Source organism: Triturus cristatus, chromosome 1_1, assembly GCF_964204655.1.
Source record: "Triturus cristatus chromosome 1_1, aTriCri1.1, whole genome shotgun sequence".
Taxonomy (NCBI): domain Eukaryota; kingdom Metazoa; phylum Chordata; class Amphibia; order Caudata; family Salamandridae; genus Triturus; species Triturus cristatus.
The window spans coordinates 889,334,623-889,355,696 of record NC_140579.1 but is presented as its reverse complement, the minus strand read 5'-3'; the positions used below and the strand labels follow the sequence as shown (position 1 = coordinate 889,355,696).

Here is a 21,074-nt window from a genome sequence, read left to right as displayed (position 1 = left end):
TGCAAGACTTGCTTGCAGTCAGTCTGCTGTTGGGCAGAGAGGGTGTCTGAGAAAATCACACCATCTACTGACCCATCTTTTGGGCTGTAGGATAGGAGGTCAGGGAGTGGTTCACTCTCTGCTTCCTGTTCTTCATCAGTCACCATCAGCATGGTGATGTCAGCCCTATCATTGTAGAGTTTAAGGCGGTTCACATGGATGACCCTTTTGGGTGTCCTGCTAGTGCCCAGGTCAACTAGATAGGTGACCTCACTCTTTCTCTCTAGGATAGGGTAAGGGCCACTCCATTTGTCTTGGAGAGCCCTTGGTGCTACTGGCTCCAAAACCCACACCTGTTGCCCTGGTTGAAATTCAACCAGTGCAGCTTTTTGGTCATACCAGTGCTTCTGGAGCTCCTGGCTGGCCTCAAGGTTCTTGGATGCCTTTTCCATATACTCAGCCATTCTGGACCTTAGGCCAAGCACATCGTCCACTATGTCCTGTTTGGGTTCTTGAAGGGGCCTCCCCCAGCCCTCCTTTACAAGACACAGTGGTCCCCTTACAGGATGACCAAACAGAAGTTCAAAGGGTGAGAAACCTACTCCCTTCTGTGGCACTTCCCTGTAAGCGAAAAGCAAGCATAGTAACAGGACATCCCACCTCCTTTTGAGTTTCTCAGGGAGTCCCATGATCATACCCTTCAATGTCTTGTTGAACCTCTCAACAAGGCCATTGGTTTGTGGGTGGTAGGGTGTAGTAAACTTGTACTGCACTCCACACTCTTTCCACATGTGTGTTAGGTAAGCAGACATGAAGTTGGAACCTCTGTCTGAAACCACCTCCTTAGGAAAACCCACCCTGGTGAAGACACCCAGGAGGGCCTTGGCTACTGCAGGAGCTGTAGTAGTCCTAAGTGGAATTGCTTCAGGGTACCTAGTAGCATGATCCACTACTACTAGAATGAATTTGTTCCCTGAGGCTGTGGGAGGTTCAAGAGGACCCACAATGTCCACACCTACCCTTTCAAAGGGGACCCCCACCACTGGTAGTGGGATGAGGGGGGCCTTTGGGTGGCCACCTGTCTTGCCACTGGCCTGACAGGTAACACAGGAGCTGACAAACTCCTTCACCTTTTGGTGCATCTGGGGCCAGTAAAAGTGACTCACTAACCTTTCCCAAGTTTTGGATTGCCCCAGATGTCCAGCTAGGGGGATGTCATGAGCTAAAGTTAGGAGGAACTCCCTGTACTTCTGTGGCACTACCACCCTCCTGGTGGCTCCAGGAGTGGGGTCTCTTGCCCCAGCATACAGTAATCCCTCTTCCCAATAAGCTCTGTGGGTACCACTAACATCTCCCCTGGCTTCTGAAGCAGCTTGTTGTCTCAGGCTTTCAAGAGTGGGACAGTCTCGCTGACCCTGGCACAGCTCTTCCCTAGAGGGTCCCCCTGGGCCCAAGAGTTCAACCTGGTAAGGGTCAAGCTCCATGGACTCAGTTCCCTCAGGGGTATCCACATCCTCTCCAGGGGGAGAGGGGTTCTGAGTGTTTGGCTGTACAGAAGCTGGTCCCCCAGTCTTCTTGCCTTTCCTCTTGGTTGGTTGGGCCATTATTCCAGGCTCCAAACCTACTTTTTCACCCTTCCTCTTGCTCTGTGCTCTGGTTTGCACACACACCAATTCAGGGATGCCCAGCATGGCTGCATGGGCCTTTAACTCAACCTCAACCCAGGCTGAGGTTTCCAGATCATTTCCAAGCAGACATGCAGCTGGCAACTTTGGAGAGACCACTACCTGTTTCAGGCCAGTAACCCCCCCCCCAGCCTAATGTTACCATGGCCATGGGATGACTAGTGGTGACACTATCAGCGTTGGTGACTGGGTAAGACTTCCCAATCAAGTATTGCTCAGGGGAAACCAGTGTGTCTTTCACCATAGTGACACTGGCACCTGTATCCCTCAGAGCTTCTACCCTAGTTCCATTCACCCAGGGGTACTGTAAGTATTTCTTTAAGTTGGGGGCCACACAGCTACAGTGGCAAACTCCACTTCTCCCAAGGAGACTAAACTTGCTTCAGTGTGTTCCCAGATTTGCTCAGGGTACACCTCTGATCCCATTTGTATGCTTGCTGCCCCAGCAGTAGCTGTACTGGGTGCCTTAGGGGCTTTGTTTTGGGGGCAAGATACAGTTAGGTGTCCCTGCTTTTTACAGGTATTACACCAGGCCTTTAAGGGATCAAAGTTCTTCCCGCTATATGGTTGGGGCACATAGGGAGTAGTTTGGGTCCCACCCACCTGAACAGGTTTTTGGGGCCCTTTGGAAGACTCAGACTTTTTATCTTGGGGATTCTCACCACCTTTCCCCTGGGGAGGTTTTGTGACCATTTTCTTTTGGTCACCCCCAGTGGTTGTCTTGGTCACCCTAGTCTTGACCCAGTGGTCTGCCTTCTTTCCCAATTCTTGGGGAGAAATTAGACCAATGCTGATGCAACTTTTCATTTGTGCAGTTACTCAAAATATGTTCCTTCATGAATAAATTGTACAATCCAGTAAAATCCTGCACACCATGTCCAGCTAACCAACCATCAAGTGTCTTCACTGAGAAATCTACAAAATCAATCCAGGACTGGGTCTGGGTTTTGTGAGCCCCCCTGAATCTAATTCTATACTCCTCAGTGGTGAATCCAAATCCCTCAATCAGAGCTTTCTTCATGAGGTCATAGGACCCTGCTTCTGGCCCAGAGAGAGTCAGAAGCCTGTCCCTGCAGTTACCAGAGAACAGTTCCCACAGGAGTGCCCCCCAGAGAGGTTTCTTTACTTTCCTGATATCACAAGCCCTCTCAAAGGCTGTGAACCATTTGGTAATATCATCACCTTCCTCAAATTTAGGGACAATCCCTTTGGGGATTTTAGGGTCAGAAGTTTCCTCCCTATCCTTGTTTTTATTATTGCTGCCACCATTGATGGGTGCTAAACCCATCTCTCTCCTTTCTTTTTCTAGAGCCAGGAGCCTGGACTCTAGATCTAATCTTTTGGCCAGCCTCACAAGGCTGTCCTCTTCACTGGGGGATCCCCCAGTGTTGTCTCTGGGAACAGAGCCACCTGTGTGGTCTCTAGGTGCCCAGATGCTAATCCTTGAGTTGGAGGGTATGGGTGCCATCTCCTCCCTAGGGAATAGTATGGGGAGGTTATTGTCCACCTCCCCTGTTTCCCTTTCCTCATCTGACTGGTCATCACCATGTTCAGATGGGTGGTCTTTAGCATACTCAGCCAGGAGCTCCTGGAGCCCTTGTTTGGTTGGATGCAGACCCATTTGTACATTTTTGAGTTTACATAAGGACCTCAATTCCTTGAAAGACAAGTGTAAGTAAGGTGTGAGGTCGAGCTCCTCCACCAGGTCCATGTTATTATTATCACTAATAGCTGGGTTTGTTTGAGGCATTCTAACCTGACAGTTCTAACCCTCTACCCTGACTATAGTGACTTTTATTTTTCTAAAATTCTAATGGGACTTAAGCAAGGCCCTGGCAAGACTTTTAGTAATTTTGGAAAAACCAATCAGAATTCTAAAGGCAATTTTTAAGAGTTCTGTTGTGTGATCAGATGGTAACCAAGTAGTCCAACAAATGCAAGTTTGTATCCCACCGCTGATCCACCAATGTGAGAAAGTGGCTCTGTATATACTGTTCCCTAATAGGTACAGGGTGTACAGAGTCCACAGTCCCCCAGAGGCTGATAGAGGTCAAAGTTAGGTATGACCTTACTCTCAAAAGTGGTAGCTTGGTCGAGCAGTAAGGCAGTACCAGAGGACAGTGTAAAGCATTTATTGTACACACTCAGTCGGCAAATGGTTTCACACACTCAATAACTGAACTCTAGGCCAATGGTTTATATATATAAAATATATGCTTGTTTTATTTTTAGAACCACAAAGGGGATAAAAATATACTTTCTCAGAATGAGAGGTTGAATATAAATACTTTTGCCGTAAGCAATACATTTTTGTAAACAGTCACAGTTGGTTGCAATAAACAATCCTATTTCCTAAACATAACAATGCATTGAGCTCAATGGTAAATTCAGGTTATTTGTAATAAATTACTTTTCAGATTACTTTTGGAATTCCAGGTCTGGCTCCTAGATCCAGCCCTGGGTTAGTATTCAGAATCAAGTGATGAAAGTCGACTTAATAACTGTAATGATTTTTAAATAATATTTAGCTATTTCAAAAGTTAGCACTTAGAAAATATTTCAAAGAAAACATTCAATGGATCTCTATGGCAAGAAATTCAAATTGCAGGTAGAGTACTTTATCGTTACTTTAGTAATCCAGGACTGGGTACCTAGACCCAGGACTGGGGTCCTTATCAAAAACAGTTAAGTAATTTCGTTTGCAGAAATGGTACGATTTTAGAAGAATATTTCAAATTTGCAAAAGTAGACACTTAGAAGAAATTTCACAGAAAAGCAGACAATGGTTTCCTATGGGAGAAAAATGGGTTAGAGGTAAGTATAGTTGTGGACACTTTTCAGAGTCAGGGCTGGGCACCAAGATCCAGCACTGGGAGCTCACCTAGGAGCAGGTGAGTAAATTCGTTTTTGTCACTTGGCTGATTTTTAGTGAATATTTGCAGTTTTGAAAAGTTCACACTTAGAAGATTTTTTCAAGAAAAAGCCAGTCAATGTTACCCTATGAGGAAAACGAAGTTAGCGGTTTAAGGGTAAGTACTCGACTGGCAGAGTTGAAATTCCGGGCATAGACTCAGGGGTCCCCCAGTGTCAGGTAGGTACAGTTGGTTCACCCTCAGCGGTTTCAGGACGGCCGGGTGCAGAGAGAGTTAGGCCCAATGTTATCCTATGAGGGATAGGGGGGCCTTGGTTGGTGGCTGCTGTCTGGCAAGCCACGCGGCTGTGGGAGCTGGGCCCCTGGTCACTTACTCAGGACAAGTGGGGTCGTAGGTTAGTGTAGAGAGTGCACTGCCAGGGCCACTCGGGCGGCTGGGTGCAAGGTGCTTTTGAGCCCTCGGGCGCTCAATGGAAGTCAATGGGAATGTTCCGGTTTGGAAAAAGGCTGCAAGCTCGGGGACGAGGATGCTTCAGATGCCACCACCACTTCGAGAGGTAAGTTGGATAGTTGTAGGTTAGGTGGGTACCCCGGGATTGGGCACAGGGGGCCTCAGGGCGCCGGGTGCAGGGGTGCCTTTTGATGTCGGAATCTTACCCTCTTGTTGATCGCGGTTGGGGTGGCACTCTGTTCTGAGGCTGCAGGCTTCTTCCGGAATGTCGAGGGGGGGTCCTTGGGTGCCGGACTCGGGGTCACAGTCGCCGTGGGGTCGTCCTCAGGGTCTTTGTTCACTCCGGCACTGGCCAGGCTTGGCTGGTGCAGAGTGTGCTGGGTTCGCGGTTCCGGGCTGCTGCCAGGGGTTAGAGATAGGTTTCTGAGTAGAGCCTCTACTCATGGGAGTCCCAGGGGCTTAGAGCCAAAAGGTAACCAGGTCCTCTGGGGTTGGTGAGGTTGCTGGCCACGAGAGATGCCGCGCTGGTGCAGGTTCGAGAGTCGACAGGCCGGTAGGGCTGGGGCCAAAGCAGTTGGTGTCTTCTTCTCTTTTTAGCAGCTGCAGGGCAGGTCCTTGTTCTTCTTGCTCTTCTTGTAGTTTTCTGTCTGGAATCTAAGGGAGGAAGGTTCAGGGTGCCCCTAAATACTAAATTTAGGGGCGTTACAGGTAGGTGAAGGCCAGGGACCAATGGGTCCCTGTCCTGGGGTGGGTACACCCCCTATCCTGCCTCTCTCCTGTGGGAGGGGGGCAGTAGCCTAATCCTGATAGTGTAGGGCCTCCCATCTTCAAGATGGCGAGAGCCCGGAGATGTGTTTCACCTCGCCTCCCCCACCTGAGGGGTGGGGTGGGCAGGCTGGCACATCCCCTGTCCTTGTATGGGGTTTCCGGCCAAGCTTCCCGCCAGAGTGGGGGGTTGCAGTGGCCTGGGGAAACTCCAAATGGCGGTATGCCTTTGAAGCTTCCCTTTGCTCATCCTGGGGGAGGAGATTTCTCACCTCACCCAGGATGTGCATTGTTGCAGGCCCGGGAGAGCAGGGGCTCTCCCACCCAGGGGTCCAGCAACGTGTCTGCTGTGTGGCAGCCTGGGCAGCCTCAGAGCAGACGTGGATTGTAGGTTAGCTGTGAGGGGGCATCACTAAGATGCCCTCTGGGGTGCTTAGTACATTAAATCCCACACTGGCATCAGTGTGGGTTTAATGTGCTGAGAAGTTTGATACCAAACTTCCCAGTCTTCAATGTTGCCATTATGGTGCTGTGGAGCTCGTGTTTGACGAGCTCTCAGCACCATGTACTCTTAAATGGCAGCACTGCACTTACAGTGCCCAGGAATGGACCCGGGTACTGTAGGGGCACAGGGCTCCTGCTCCTGTGCTCACACCATAGGCGTAAGGCACCCAGCCAGAGGGGTGACTGACATATGCCTTGCAAGTGTAGGTGATGGGCATGGCACACAGAGATGTGTGCCATGTCGACTCTTTGTTTTGTCCTGCACCCAGACACTCAGCCTGCAAGGCAGTGTGTGTGTGTAAGGGTACAGGGCCTCTGAGGGTGGCACAATGAGTGCTGCAGCCCTTAGAGGCCTTCCCTGGCCACAAGGCCCTGGGTACCTAGGATACCATTTACCAGGGGCTGACATGTGGCTAGGGTTTGCCAATTTGGAGTTTGTGTGGTTTAAGGAAGGAACATAGGCCCTGGGCACCTGATTGGCAGGAACCCAGGGTACACTCAATCAAAGTACATTCAGCAATTTAGCAAAAAGTGGGGGCATACCATGCAAGAAAGATGGCACTTTCTCACACAACCCCCCGCCCCAAACGAAAGGTGATGAGACTAACCTTGTCCTATGGAGTCTTCATTGTCTAAGTGGAAGAACCTGGAAAGTCCATCTGCATTGGCATGGGCAGTCCCTGGTCTGTGTTCCACTTCAAAGTCCATTCCCTGTAGGGAGATGGACCACCTCAGTAGTTTTGGATTTTCCCCCTTCATCTGCATTAGCCATCTGAGAGGTCTGTGGTCAGTTTGAACTAGGAAGTGAGTGCCAAACAAGTATGGCCTCAGCTTCTTCAGGGACCAAACCACAGCAAAGGCCTCCCTCTCAATGGCACTCCAACGCTGCTCTCTAGGGAGTAGCCTTCTGCTTATAAAAGCAACAGGTTGGTCTTGGCCTTCATCATTGGTCTGGGATAGGACCGCTCCTATCCCTAGCTCAGAGGCATCAGTCTGCACTATGAACTGCTTGGCATAATCTGGAGCTTTGAGAATTGGTGCTGAGCACATTGCTTCTTTTAGGGTGTCAAAAGCCTTTTGACAACTAACTGTCCAGTTAACTTTCTTGGGCATTTTCTTGGAGGTGAGTTCTGTGAGGGGGGTCACAATGGACCCATACCCCTTCACAAACCTCCTGTAGTACCCAGTCAAGCCAAGGAATGCCCTGACTTGGGTCTGGGATGTTGGAGCTATCCAACATGATGGCCTGGATTTTGGGTTGTAAGGGCTGTACATGGCCTCCACCTACAAGGTGGCCCAAGTACACCACAGTGCCCTGCCCTATCTGGCATTTGGATGCCTTGATAGTGAGACCTGCACTTTGCAGAGCCTCTAAAACCTTCCCAAGGTGGATCAGGTGATCCTGCCAGGTGGAGCTAAAGACAGCAATATCATCAAGATAAGCTGCACTAAAGGACTCCAACCCAGCCAGGACATGGTTCACCAACCTCTGGAAGGTGGCAGGGGCATTCTTTAACCCAAAGGGCATCACAGTAAACTGATAATGCCCATCAGGGGTGGAGAATGCTGTCTTTTCTTTTGCTCCTGGGGCCATGCCAATCTGCCAGTACCCTGCAGTTAAGTCAAAGGTACTGAGAAATTTGGCAGCCCCCAATTTGTCTATCAGTTCATCTGCTCTTGGGATAGGGTGAGCATCTGTCTTGGTGACAGAGTTGAGCCCTCTATAGTCCACACAGAACCTCATCTCTCTCTTTTCACCCTGTTGATGAGGTTTGGGGACCAGAACCACTGGGCTAGCCCAGGGGCTCTCTGAAGGCTCAATGACCCCTAACTCCAGCATCTTGCTGACCTCAGCTTTGATGCTTTCCTTGACTTGATCTGACTGTCGATAGATTTTGTTCTTGACAGGTGCACTGTCACCAGTGTCCACATCATGGGTACACCAGCTTGTCAGACCAGGGGTCAGGGAAAAGAGGCTAGCATATTGTTGCAAGACTTGCTTGCAGTCAGTCTGCTGTTGGGCAGAGAGGGTGTCTGAGAAAATCACACCATCTACTGACCCATCTTTTGGGCTGTAGGATAGGAGGTCAGGGAGTGGTTCACTCTCTGCTTCCTGTTCTTCATCAGTCACCATCAGCATGGTGATGTCAGCCCTATCATTGTAGAGTTTAAGGCGGTTCACATGGATGACCCTTTTGGGTGTCCTGCTAGTGCCCAGGTCAACTAGATAGGTGACCTCACTCTTTCTCTCTAGGATAGGGTAAGGGCCACTCCATTTGTCTTGGAGAGCCCTTGGTGCTACTGGCTCCAAAACCCACACCTGTTGCCCTGGTTGAAATTCAACCAGTGCAGCTTTTTGGTCATACCAGTGCTTCTGGAGCTCCTGGCTGGCCTCAAGGTTCTTGGATGCCTTTTCCATATACTCAGCCATTCTGGACCTTAGGCCAAGCACATAGTCCACTATGTCCTGTTTGGGTTCTTGAAGGGGCCTCCCCCAGCCCTCCTTTACAAGACACAGTGGTCCTCTTACAGGATGACCAAACAGAAGTTCAAAGGGTGAGAAACCTACTCCCTTCTGTGGCACTTCCCTGTAAGCGAAAAGCAAGCATAGTAACAGGACATCCCACCTCCTTTTGAGTTTCTCAGGGAGTCCCATGATCATACCCTTCAATGTCTTGTTGAACCTCTCAACAAGGCCATTGGTTTGTGGGTGGTAGGGTGTAGTAAACTTGTACTGCACTCCACACTCTTTCCACATGTGTGTTAGGTAAGCAGACATGAAGTTGGAACCTCTGTCTGAAACCACCTCCTTAGGAAAACCCACCCTGGTGAAGACACCCAGGAGGGCCTTGGCTACTGCAGGAGCTGTAGTAGTCCTAAGTGGAATTGCTTCAGGGTACCTAGTAGCATGATCCACTACTACTAGAATGAATTTGTTCCCTGAGGCTGTGGGAGGTTCAAGAGGACCCACAATGTCCACACCTACCCTTTCAAAGGGGACCCCCACCACTGGTAGTGGGATGAGGGGGGCCTTTGGGTGGCCACCTGTCTTGCCACTGGCCTGACAGGTAACACAGGAGCTGACAAACTCCTTCACCTTTTGGTGCATCTGGGGCCAGTAAAAGTGACTCACTAGCCTTTCCCAAGTTTTGGATTGCCCCAGATGTCCAGCTAGGGGGATGTCATGAGCTAAAGTTAGGAGGAACTCCCTGTACTTCTGTGGCACTACCACCCTCCTGGTGGCTCCAGGAGTGGGGTCTCTTGCCTCAGCATACAGTAATCCCTCTTCCCAATAAGCTCTGTGGGTACCACTAACATCTCCCCTGGCTTCTGAAGCAGCTTGTTGTCTCAGGCTTTCAAGAGTGGGACAGTCTCGCTGACCCTGGCACAGCTCTTCCCTAGAGGGTCCCCCTGGGCCCAAGAGTTCAACCTGGTAAGGGTCAAGCTCCATGGACTCAGTTCCCTCAGGGGTATCCACATCCTCTCCAGGGGGAGAGGGGTTCTGAGTGTTTGGCTGTACAGAAGCTGGTCCCCCAGTCTTCTTGCCTTTCCTCTTGGTTGGTTGGGCCATTATTCCAGGCTCCAAACCTACTTTTTCACCCTTCCTCTTGCTCTGTGCTCTGGTTTGCACACACACCAATTCAGGGATGCCCAGCATGGCTGCATGGGCCTTTAACTCAACCTCAGCCCAGGCTGAGGTTTCCAGATCATTTCCAAGCAGACATGCAGCTGGCAACTTTGGAGAGACCACTACCTGTTTCAGGCCAGTAACCCCCCCCCCCCAGCCTAATGTTACCATGGCCATGGGATGACTAGTGGTGACACTATCAGCGTTGGTGACTGGGTAAGACTTCCCAATCAAGTATTGCTCAGGGGAAACCAGTGTGTCTTTCACCATAGTGACACTGGCACCTGTATCCCTCAGAGCTTCTACCCTAGTTCCATTCACCCAGGGGTACTGTAAGTATTTCTTTAAGTTGGGGGCCACACAGCTACAGTGGCAAACTCCACTTCTCCCAAGGAGACTAAACTTGCTTCAGTGTGTTCCCAGATTTGCTCAGGGTACACCTCTGATCCCATTTGTATGCTTGCTGCCCCAGGAGTAGCTGTACTGGGTGCCTTAGGGGCTTTGTTTTGGGGGCAAGATACAGTTAGGTGTCCCTGCTTTTTACAGGTATTACACCAGGCCTTTAAGGGATCAAAGTTCTTCCCGCTATATGGTTGGGGCACATAGGGAGTAGTTTGGGTCCCACCCACCTGAACAGGTTTTTGGGGCCCTTTGGAAGACTCAGACTTTTTATCTTGGGGATTCTCACCACCTTTCCCCTGGGGAGGTTTTGTGACCATTTTCTTTTGGTCAACCCCAGTGGTTGTCTTGGTCACCCTAGTCTTGACCCAGTGGTCTGCCTTCTTTCCCAATTCTTGGGGAGAAATTAGACCAATGCTGATGCAACTTTTCATTTGTGCAGTTACTCAAAATATGTTCCTTCATGAATAAATTGTACAATCCAGTAAAATCCTGCACACCATGTCCAGCTAACCAACCATCAAGTGTCTTCACTGAGAAATCTACAAAATCAATCCAGGACTGGGTCTGGGTTTTGTGAGCCCCCCTGAATCTAATTCTATACTCCTCAGTGGTGAATCCAAATCCCTCAATCAGAGCTTTCTTCATGAGGTCATAGGACCCTGCTTCTGGCCCAGAGAGAGTCAGAAGCCTGTCCCTGCAGTTACCAGAGAACAGTTCCCACAGGAGTGCCCCCCAGAGAGGTTTCTTTACTTTCCTGATATCACAAGCCCTCTCAAAGGCTGTGAACCATTTGGTAATATCATCACCTTCCTCAAATTTAGGGACAATCCCTTTGGGGATTTTAGGGTCAGAAGTTTCCTCCCTATCCTTGTTTTTATTATTGCTGCCACCATTGATGGGTGCTAAACCCATCTCTCTCCTTTCTTTTTCTAGAGCCAGGAGCCTGGACTCTAGATCTAATCTTTTGGCCAGCCTCACAAGGCTGTCCTCTTCACTGGGGGATCCCCCAGTGTTGTCTCTGGGAACAGAGCCACCTGTGTGGTCTCTAGGTGCCCAGATGCTAATCCTTGAGTTGGAGGGTATGGGTGCCATCTCCTCCCTAGGGAATAGTATGGGGAGGTTATTGTCCACCTCCCCTGTTTCCCTTTCCTCATCTGACTGGTCATCACCATGTTCAGATGGGTGGTCTTTAGCATACTCAGCCAGGAGCTCCTGGAGCCCTTGTTTGGTTGGATGCAGACCCATTTGTACATTTTTGAGTTTACATAAGGACCTCAATTCCTTGAAAGACAAGTGTAAGTAAGGTGTGAGGTCGAGCTCCTACACCAGGTCCATGTTATTATTATCACTAATAGCTGGGTTTGTTTGAGGCATTCTAACCTGACAGTTCTAACCCTCTACCCTGACTATAGTGACTTTTATTTTTCTAAAATTCTAATGGGACTTAAGCAAGGCCCTGGCAAGACTTTTAGTAATTTTGGAAAAACCAATCAGAATTCTAAAGGCAATTTTTAAGAGTTCTGTCGTGTGATCAGATGGTAACCAAGTAGTCCAACAAATGCAAGTTTGTATCCCACCGCTGATCCACCAATGTGAGAAAGTGGCTCTGTATATACTGTTCCCTAATAGGTACAGGGTGTACAGAGTCCACAGTCCCCCAGAGGCTGATAGAGGTCAAAGTTAGGTATGACCTTACTCTCAAAAGTGGTAGCTTGGTCGAGCAGTAAGGCAGTACCAGAGGACAGTGTAAAGCATTTATTGTACACACTCAGTCGGCAAATGGTTTCACACACTCAATAACTGAACTCTAGGCCAATGGTTTATATATATAAAATATATGCTTGTTTTATTTTTAGAACCACAAAGGGGATAAAAATATACTTTCTCAGAATGAGAGGTTGAATATAAATACTTTTGCCGTAAGCAATACATTTTTGTAAACAGTCACAGTTGGTTGCAATAAACAATCCTATTTCCTAAACATAACAATGCATTGAGCTCAATGGTAAATTCAGGTTATTTGTAATAAATTACTTTTCAGATTACTTTTGGAATTCCAGGTCTGGCTCCTAGATCCAGCCCTGGGTTAGTATTCAGAATCAAGTGATGAAAGTCGACTTAATAACTGTAATGATTTTTAAATAATATTTAGCTATTTCAAAAGTTAGCACTTAGAAAATATTTCAAAGAAAACATTCAATGGATCTCTATGGCAAGAAATTCAAATTGCAGGTAGAGTACTTTATCGTTACTTTAGTAATCCAGGACTGGGTACCTAGACCCAGGACTGGGGTCCTTATCAAAAACAGGTAAGTAATTTCGTTTGCAGAAATGGTACGATTTTAGAAGAATATTTCAAATTTGCAAAAGTAGACACTTAGAAGAAATTTCACAGAAAAGCAGACAATGGTTTCCTATGGGAGAAAAATGGGTTAGAGGTAAGTATAGTTGTGGACACTTTTCAGAGTCAGGGCTGGGCACCAAGATCCAGCACTGGGAGCTCACCTAGGAGCAGGTGAGTAAATTCGTTTTTGTCACTTGGCTGATTTTTAGTGAATATTTGCAGTTTTGAAAAGTTCACACTTAGAAGATTTTTTCAAGAAAAAGCCAGTCAATGTTACCCTATGAGGAAAACGAAGTTAGCGGTTTAAGGGTAAGTACTCGACTGGCAGAGTTGAAATTCCGGGCATAGACTCAGGGGTCCCCCAGTGTCAGGTAGGTACAGTTGTTTCACCCTCAGCGGTTTCAGGACGGCCGGGTGCAGAGAGAGTTAGGCCCAATGTTATCCTATGAGGGATAGGGGGGCCTTGGTTGGTGGCTGCTGTCTGGCAAGCCACGCGGCTGTGAGAGCTGGGCCCCTGGTCACTTACTCAGGACAAGTGGGGTCGTAGGTTAGTGTAGAGAGTGCACTGCCAGGGCCACTCGGGCGGCTGGGTGCAAGGTGCTTTTGAGCCCTCGGGCGCTCAATGGAAGTCAATGGGAATGTTCCGGTTTGGAAAAAGGCTGCAAGCTCGGGGACGAGGATGCTTCAGATGCCACCACCACTTCGAGAGGTAAGTTGGATAGTTGTAGGTTAGGTGGGTACCCCGGGATTGGGCACAGGGGGCCTCAGGGCGCCGGGTGCAGGGGTGCCTTTTGATGTCGGAATCTTACCCTCTTGTTGATCGCGGTTGGGGTGGCACTCTGTTCTGAGGCTGCAGGCTTCTTCCGGAATGTCGAGGGGGGTCCTTGGGTGCCGGACTCGGGGTCACAGTCGCCGTGGGGTCGTCCTCAGGGTCTTTGTTCACTCCGGCACTGGCCAGGCTTGGCTGGTGCAGAGTGTGCTGGGTTCGCGGTTCCGGGCTGCTGCCAGGGGTTAGAGATAGGTTTCTGAGTAGAGCCTCTACTCATGGGAGTCCCAGGGGCTTAGAGCCAAAAGGTAACCAGGTCCTCTGGGGTTGGTGAGGTTGCTGGCCACGAGAGATGCCGCGCTGGTGCAGGTTCGAGAGTCGACAGGCCGGTAGGGCTGGGGCCAAAGCAGTTGGTGTCTTCTTCTCTTTTTAGCAGCTGCAGGGCAGGTCCTTGTTCTTCTTGCTCTTCTTGTAGTTTTCTGTCTGGAATCTAAGGGAGGAAGGTTCAGGGTGCCCCTAAATACTAAATTTAGGGGCGTTACAGGTAGGTGAAGGCCAGGGACCAATGGGTCCCTGTCCTGGGGTGGGTACACCCCCTATCCTGCCTCTCTCCTGTGGGAGGGGGGCAGTAGCCTAATCCTGATAGGGTAGGGCCTCCCATCTTCAAGATGGCGGGAGCCCGGAGATGTGTTTCACCTCGCCTCCCCCACCTGAGGGGTTGGGTGGGCAGGCTGGCACATCCCCTGTCCTTGTATGGGGTTTCCGGCCAAGCTTCCCGCCAGAGTGGGGGGTTGCAGTGGCCTGGGGAAACTCCAAATGGCGGTATGCCTTTGAAGCTTCCCTTTGCTCATCCTGGGGGAGGAGATTTCTCACCTCACCCAGGATGTGCATTGTTGCAGGCCCGGGAGAGCAGGGGCTCTCCCACCCAGGGGTCCAGCAACGTGTCTGCTGTGTGGCAGCCTGGGCAGCCTCAGAGCAGACGTGGATTGTAGGTTAGCTGTGAGGGGGCATCTCTAAGATGCCCTCTGGGGTGCTTAGTACATTAAATCCCACACTGGCATCAGTGTGGGTTTAATGTGCTGAGAAGTTTGATACCAAACTTCCCAGTCTTCAATGTTGCCATTATGGTGCTGTGGAGCTCGTGTTTGACGAGCTCTCAGCACCATGTACTCTTAAATGGCAGCACTGCACTTACAGTGCCCAGGAATGGACCCGGGTACTGTAGGGGCACAGGGCTCCTGCTCCTGTGCCCACACCATAGGCGTAAGGCACCCAGCCAGAGGGGTGACTGACATATGCCTTGGCAGTGTAGGTGATGGGCATGGCACACAGAGATGTGTGCCATGTCGACTCTTTGTTTTGTCCTGCACCCAGACACTCAGCCTGCAAGGCAGTGTGTGTGTGTAAGGGTACAGGGCCTCTGAGGGTGGCACAATGAGTGCTGCAGCCCTTAGAGGCCTTCCCTGGCCACAAGGCCCTGGGTACCTAGGATACCATTTACCAGGGGCTGACATGTGGCTAGGGTTTGCCAATTTGGAGTTTGTGTGGTTTAAGGAAGGAACATAGGCCCTGGGCACCTGATTGGCAGGAACCCAGGGTACACTCAATCAAAGTACATTCAGCAATTTAGCAAAAAGTGGGGGCATACCATGCAAGAAAGATGGCACTTTCTCACACAACCCCCCCGCCCCAAACGAAAGGTGATGAGACTAACCTTGTCCTATGGAGTCTTCATTGTCTAAGTGGAAGAACCTGGAAAGTCCATCTGCATTGGCATGGGCAGTCCCTGGTCTGTGTTCCACTTCAAAGTCCATTCCCTGTAGGGAGATGGACCACCTCAGTAGTTTTGGATTTTCCCCCTTCATCTGCATTAGCCATCTGAGAGGTCTGTGGTCAGTTTGAACTAGGAAGTGAGTGCCAAACAAGTATGGCCTCAGCTTCTTCAGGGACCAAACCACAGCAAAGGCCTCCCTCTCAATGGCACTCCAACGCTGCTCTCTAGGGAGTAGCCTTCTGCTTATAAAAGCAACAGGTTGGTCTTGGCCTTCATCATTGGTCTGGGATAGGACCGCTCCTATCCCTAGCTCAGAGGCATCAGTCTGCACTATGAACTGCTTGGCATAATCTGGAGCTTTGAGAATTGGTGCTGAGCACATTGCTTCTTTTAGGGCGTCAAAAGCCTTTTGACAACTAACTGTCCAGTTAACTTTCTTGGGCATTTTCTTGGAGGTGAGTTCTGTGAGGGGGGTCACAATGGACCCATACCCCTTCACAAACCTCCTGTAGTACCCAGTCAAGCCAAGGAATGCCCTGACTTGGGTCTGGGATGTTGGAGCTATCCAACATGATGGCCTGGATTTTGGGTTGTAAGGGCTGTACATGGCCTCCACCTACAAGGTGGCCCAAGTACACCACAGTGCCCTGCCCTATCTGGCATTTGGATGCCTTGATAGTGAGACCTGCACTTTGCAGAGCCTCTAAAACCTTCCCAAGGTGGATCAGGTGATCCTGCCAGGTGGAGCTAAAGACAGCAATATCATCAAGATAAGCTGCACTAAAGGACTCCAACCCAGCCAGGACATGGTTCACCAACCTCTGGAAGGTGGCAGGGGCATTCTTTAACCCAAAGGGCATCACAGTAAACTGATAATGCCCATCAGGGGTGGAGAATGCTGTCTTTTCTTTTGCTCCTGGGGCCATGCCAATCTGCCAGTACCCTGCAGTTAAGTCAAAGGTACTGAGAAATTTGGCAGCCCCCAATTTGTCTATCAGTTCATCTGCTCTTGGGATAGGGTGAGCATCTGTCTTGGTGACAGAGTTGAGCCCTCTATAGTCCACACAGAACCTCATCTCTCTCTTTTCACCCTGTTGATGAGGTTTGGGGACCAGAACCACTGGGCTAGCCCAGGGGCTCTCTGAAGGCTCAATGACCCCTAACTCCAGCATCTTGCTGACCTCAGCTTTGATGCTTTCCTTGACTTGATCTGACTGTCGATAGATTTTGTTCTTGACAGGTGCACTGTCACCAGTGTCCACATCATGGGTACACCAGCTTGTCAGACCAGGGGTCAGGGAAAAGAGGCTAGCATATTGTTGCAAGACTTGCTTGCAGTCAGTCTGCTGTTGGGCAGAGAGGGTGTCTGAGAAAATCACACCATCTACTGACCCATCTTTTGGGCTGTAGGATAGGAGGTCAGGGAGTGGTTCACTCTCTGCTTCCTGTTCTTCATCAGTCACCATCAGCATGGTGATGTCAGCCCTATCATTGTAGAGTTTAAGGCGGTTCACATGGATGACCCTTTTGGGTGTCCTGCTAGTGCCCAGGTCAACTAGATAGGTGACCTCACTCTTTCTCTCTAGGATAGGGTAAGGGCCACTCCATTTGTCTTGGAGAGCCCTTGGTGCTACTGGCTCCAAAACCCACACCTGTTGCCCTGGTTGAAATTCAACCAGTGCAGCTTTTTGGTCATACCAGTGCTTCTGGAGCTCCTGGCTGGCCTCAAGGTTCTTGGATGCCTTTTCCATATACTCAGCCATTCTGGACCTTAGGCCAAGCACATAGTCCACTATGTCCTGTTTGGGTTCTTGAAGGGGCCTCCCCCAGCCCTCCTTTACAAGACACAGTGGTCCCCTTACAGGATGACCAAACAGAAGTTCAAAGGGTGAGAAACCTACTCCCTTCTGTGGCACTTCCCTGTAAGCGAAAAGCAAGCATAGTAACAGGACATCCCACCTCCTTTTGAGTTTCTCAGGGAGTCCCATGATCATACCCTTCAATGTCTTGTTGAACCTCTCAACAAGGCCATTGGTTTGTGGGTGGTAGGGTGTAGTAAACTTGTACTGCACTCCACACTCTTTCCACATGTGTGTTAGGTAAGCAGACATGAAGTTGGAACCTCTGTCTGAAACCACCTCCTTAGGAAAACCCACCCTGGTGAAGACACCCAGGAGGGCCTTGGCTACTGCAGGAGCTGTAGTAGTCCTAAGTGGAATTGCTTCAGGGTACCTAGTAGCATGATCCACTACTACTAGAATGAATTTGTTCCCTGAGGCTGTGGGAGGTTCAAGAGGACCCACAATGTCCACACCTACCCTTTCAAAGGGGACCCCCACCACTGGTAGTGGGATGAGGGGGGCCTTTGGGTGGCCACCTGTCTTGCCACTGGCCTGACAGGTAACACAGGAGCTGACAAACTCCTTCACCTTTTGGTGCATCTGGGGCCAGTAAAAGTGACTCACTAACCTTTCCCAAGTTTTGGATTGCCCCAGATGTCCAGCTAGGGGGATGTCATGAGCTAAAGTTAGGAGGAACTCCCTGTACTTCTGTGGCACTACCACCCTCCTGGTGGCTCCAGGAGTGGGGTCTCTTGCCTCAGCATACAGTAATCCCTCTTCCCAATAAGCTCTGTGGGTACCACTAACATCTCCCCTGGCTTCTGAAGCAGCTTGTTGTCTCAGGCTTTCAAGAGTGGGACAGTCTCGCTGACCCTGGCACAGCTCTTCCCTAGAGGGTCCCCCTGGGCCCAAGAGTTCAACCTGGTAAGGGTCAAGCTCCATGGACTCAGTTCCCTCAGGGGTATCCACATCCTCTCCAGGGGGAGAGGGGTTCTGAGTGTTTGGCTGTACAGAAGCTGGTCCCCCAGTCTTCTTGCCTTTCCTCTTGGTTGGTTGGGCCATTATTCCAGGCTCCAAACCTACTTTTTCACCCTTCCTCTTGCTCTGTGCTCTGGTTTGCACACACACCAATTCAGGGATGCCCAGCATGGCTGCATGGGCCTTTAACTCAACCTCAGCCCAGGCTGAGGTTTCCAGATCATTTCCAAGCAGACATGCAGCTGGCAACTTTGGAGAGACCACTACCTGTTTCAGGCCAGTAACCCCCCCCCCCCAGCCTAATGTTACCATGGCCATGGGATGACTAGTGGTGACACTATCAGCGTTGGTGACTGGGTAAGACTTCCCAATCAAGTATTGCTCAGGGGAAACCAGTGTGTCTTTCACCATAGTGACACTGGCACCTGTATCCCTCAGAGCTTCTACCCTAGTTCCATTCACCCAGGGGTACTGTAAGTATTTCTTTAAGTTGGGGGCCACACAGCTACAGTGGCAAACTCCACTTCTCCCAAGGAGACTAAACTTGCTTCAGTGTGTTCCCAGATTTGCTCAGGGTACACCTCTGATCCCATTTGTATGCTTGCTGCCCCAGGAGTAGCTGTACTGGGTGCCTTAGGGGCTTTGTTTTGGGGGCAAGATACAGTTAGGTGTCCCTGCTTTTTACAGGTATTACACCAGGCCTTTAAGGGATCAAAGTTCTTCCCGCTATATGGTTGGGGCACATAGGGAGTAGTTTGGGTCCCACCCACCTGAACAGGTTTTTGGGGCCCTTTGGAAGACTCAGACTTTTTATCTTGGGGATTCTCACCACCTTTCCCCTGGGGAGGTTTTGTGACCATTTTCTTTTGGTCAACCCCAGTGGTTGTCTTGGTCACCCTAGTCTTGACCCAGTGGTCTGCCTTCTTTCCCAATTCTTGGGGAGAAATTAGACCAATGCTGATGCAACTTTTCATTTGTGCAGTTACTCAAAATATGTTCCTTCATGAATAAATTGTACAATCCAGTAAAATCCTGCACACCATGTCCAGCTAACCAACCATCAAGTGTCTTCACTGAGAAATCTACAAAATCAATCCAGGACTGGGTCTGGGTTTTGTGAGCCCCCCTGAATCTAATTCTATACTCCTCAGTGGTGAATCCAAATCCCTCAATCAGAGCTTTCTTCATGAGGTCATAGGACCCTGCTTCTGGCCCAGAGAGAGTCAGAAGCCTGTCCCTGCAGTTACTAGAGAACAGTTCCCACAGGAGTGCCCCCCAGAGAGGTTTCTTTACTTTCCTGATATCACAAGCCCTCTCAAAGGCTGTGAACCATTTGGTAATATCATCACCTTCCTCAAATTTAGGGACAATCCCTTTGGGGATTTTAGGGTCAGAAGTTTCCTCCCTATCCTTGTTTTTATTATTGCTGCCACCATTGATGGGTGCTAAACCCATCTCTCTCCTTTCTTTTTCTAGAGCCAGGAGCCTGGACTCTAGATCTAATCTTTTGGCCAGCCTCACAAGGCTGTCCTCTTCACTGGGGGATCCCCCAGTGTTGTCTCTGGGAACAGAGCCACCTGTGTGGTCTCTAGGTGCCCAGATGCTAATCCTTGAGTTGGAGGGTATGGGTGCCATCTCCTCCCTAGGGAATAGTATGGGGAGGTTATTGTCCACCTCCCCTGTTTCCCTTTCCTCATCTGACTGGTCATCACCATGTTCAGATGGGTGGTCTTTAGCATACTCAGCCAGGAGCTCCTGGAGCCCTTGTTTGGTTGGATGCAGACCCATTTGTACATTTTTGAGTTTACATAAGGACCTCAATTCCTTGAAAGACAAGTGTAAGTAAGGTGTGAGGTCGAGCTCCTCCACCAGGTCCATGTTATTATTATCACTAATAGCTGGGTTTGTTTGAGGCATTCTAACCTGACAGTTCTAACCCTCTACCCTGACTATAGTGACTTATTTTTCTAAAATTCTAATGGGACTTAAGCAAGGCCCTGGCAAGACTTTTAGTAATTTTGGAAAAACCAATCAGAATTCTAAAGGCAATTTTTAAGAGTTCTGTCGTGTGATCAGATGGTAACCAAGTAGTCCAACAAATGCAAGTTTGTATCCCACCGCTGATCCACCAATGTGAGAAAGTGGCTCTGTATATACTGTTCCCTAATAGGTACAGGGTGTACAGAGTCCACAGTCCCCCAGAGGCTGATAGAGGTCAAAGTTAGGTATGACCTTACTCTCAAAAGTGGTAGCTTGGTCGAGCAGTAAGGCAGTACCAGAGGACAGTGTAAAGCATTTATTGTACACACTCAGTCGGCAAATGGTTTCACACACTCAATAACTGAACTCTAGGCCAATGGTTTATATATATAAAATATATGCTTGTTTTATTTTTAGAACCACAAAGGGGATAAAAATATACTTTCTCAGAATGAGAGGTTGAATATAAATACTTTTGCCGTAAGCAATACATTTTTGTAAACAGTCACAGTTGGTTGCAATAAACAATCCTATTTCCTAAACATAACAATGCATTGAGCTCAATGGTAAATTCAGGTTATTTGTAATAAATTACTTTTCAGATTACTTTTGGAATTCCAGGTCTGGCTCCTAGATCCAGCCCTGGGTTAGTATTCAGAATCAAGTGATGAAAGTCGACTTAATAACTGTAATGATTTTTAAATAATATTTAGCTATTTCAAAAGTTAGCACTTAGAAAATATTTCAAAGAAAACATTCAATGGATCTCTATGGCAAGAAATTCAAATTGCAGGTAGAGTACTTTATCGTTACTTTAGTAATCCAGGACTGGGTACCTAGACCCAGGACCGGGGTCCTTATCAAAAACAGGTAAGTAATTTCGTTTGCAGAAATGGTACGATTTTAGAAGAATATTTCAAATTTGCAAAAGTAGACACTTAGAAGAAATTTCACAGAAAAGCAGACAATGGTTTCCTATGGGAGAAAAATGGGTTAGAGGTAAGTATAGTTGTGGACACTTTTCAGAGTCAGGGCTGGGCACCAAGATCCAGCACTGGGAGCTCACCTAGGAGCAGGTGAGTAAATTCGTTTTTGTCACTTGGCT

At 49.1% G+C, this 21,074-nt stretch overlaps 1 protein-coding gene across 4 annotated transcripts in view; it reads right to left on the bottom strand.

Annotated features, from left to right (window-relative positions):
- Nucleotides 1-21,074, bottom strand: part of C1_1H14orf93 (chromosome 1_1 C14orf93 homolog) — a 726,790-nt gene that overhangs the window by 322,580 nt on the left and 383,136 nt on the right. The gene's annotated exons all lie outside the window — the stretch shown is intronic.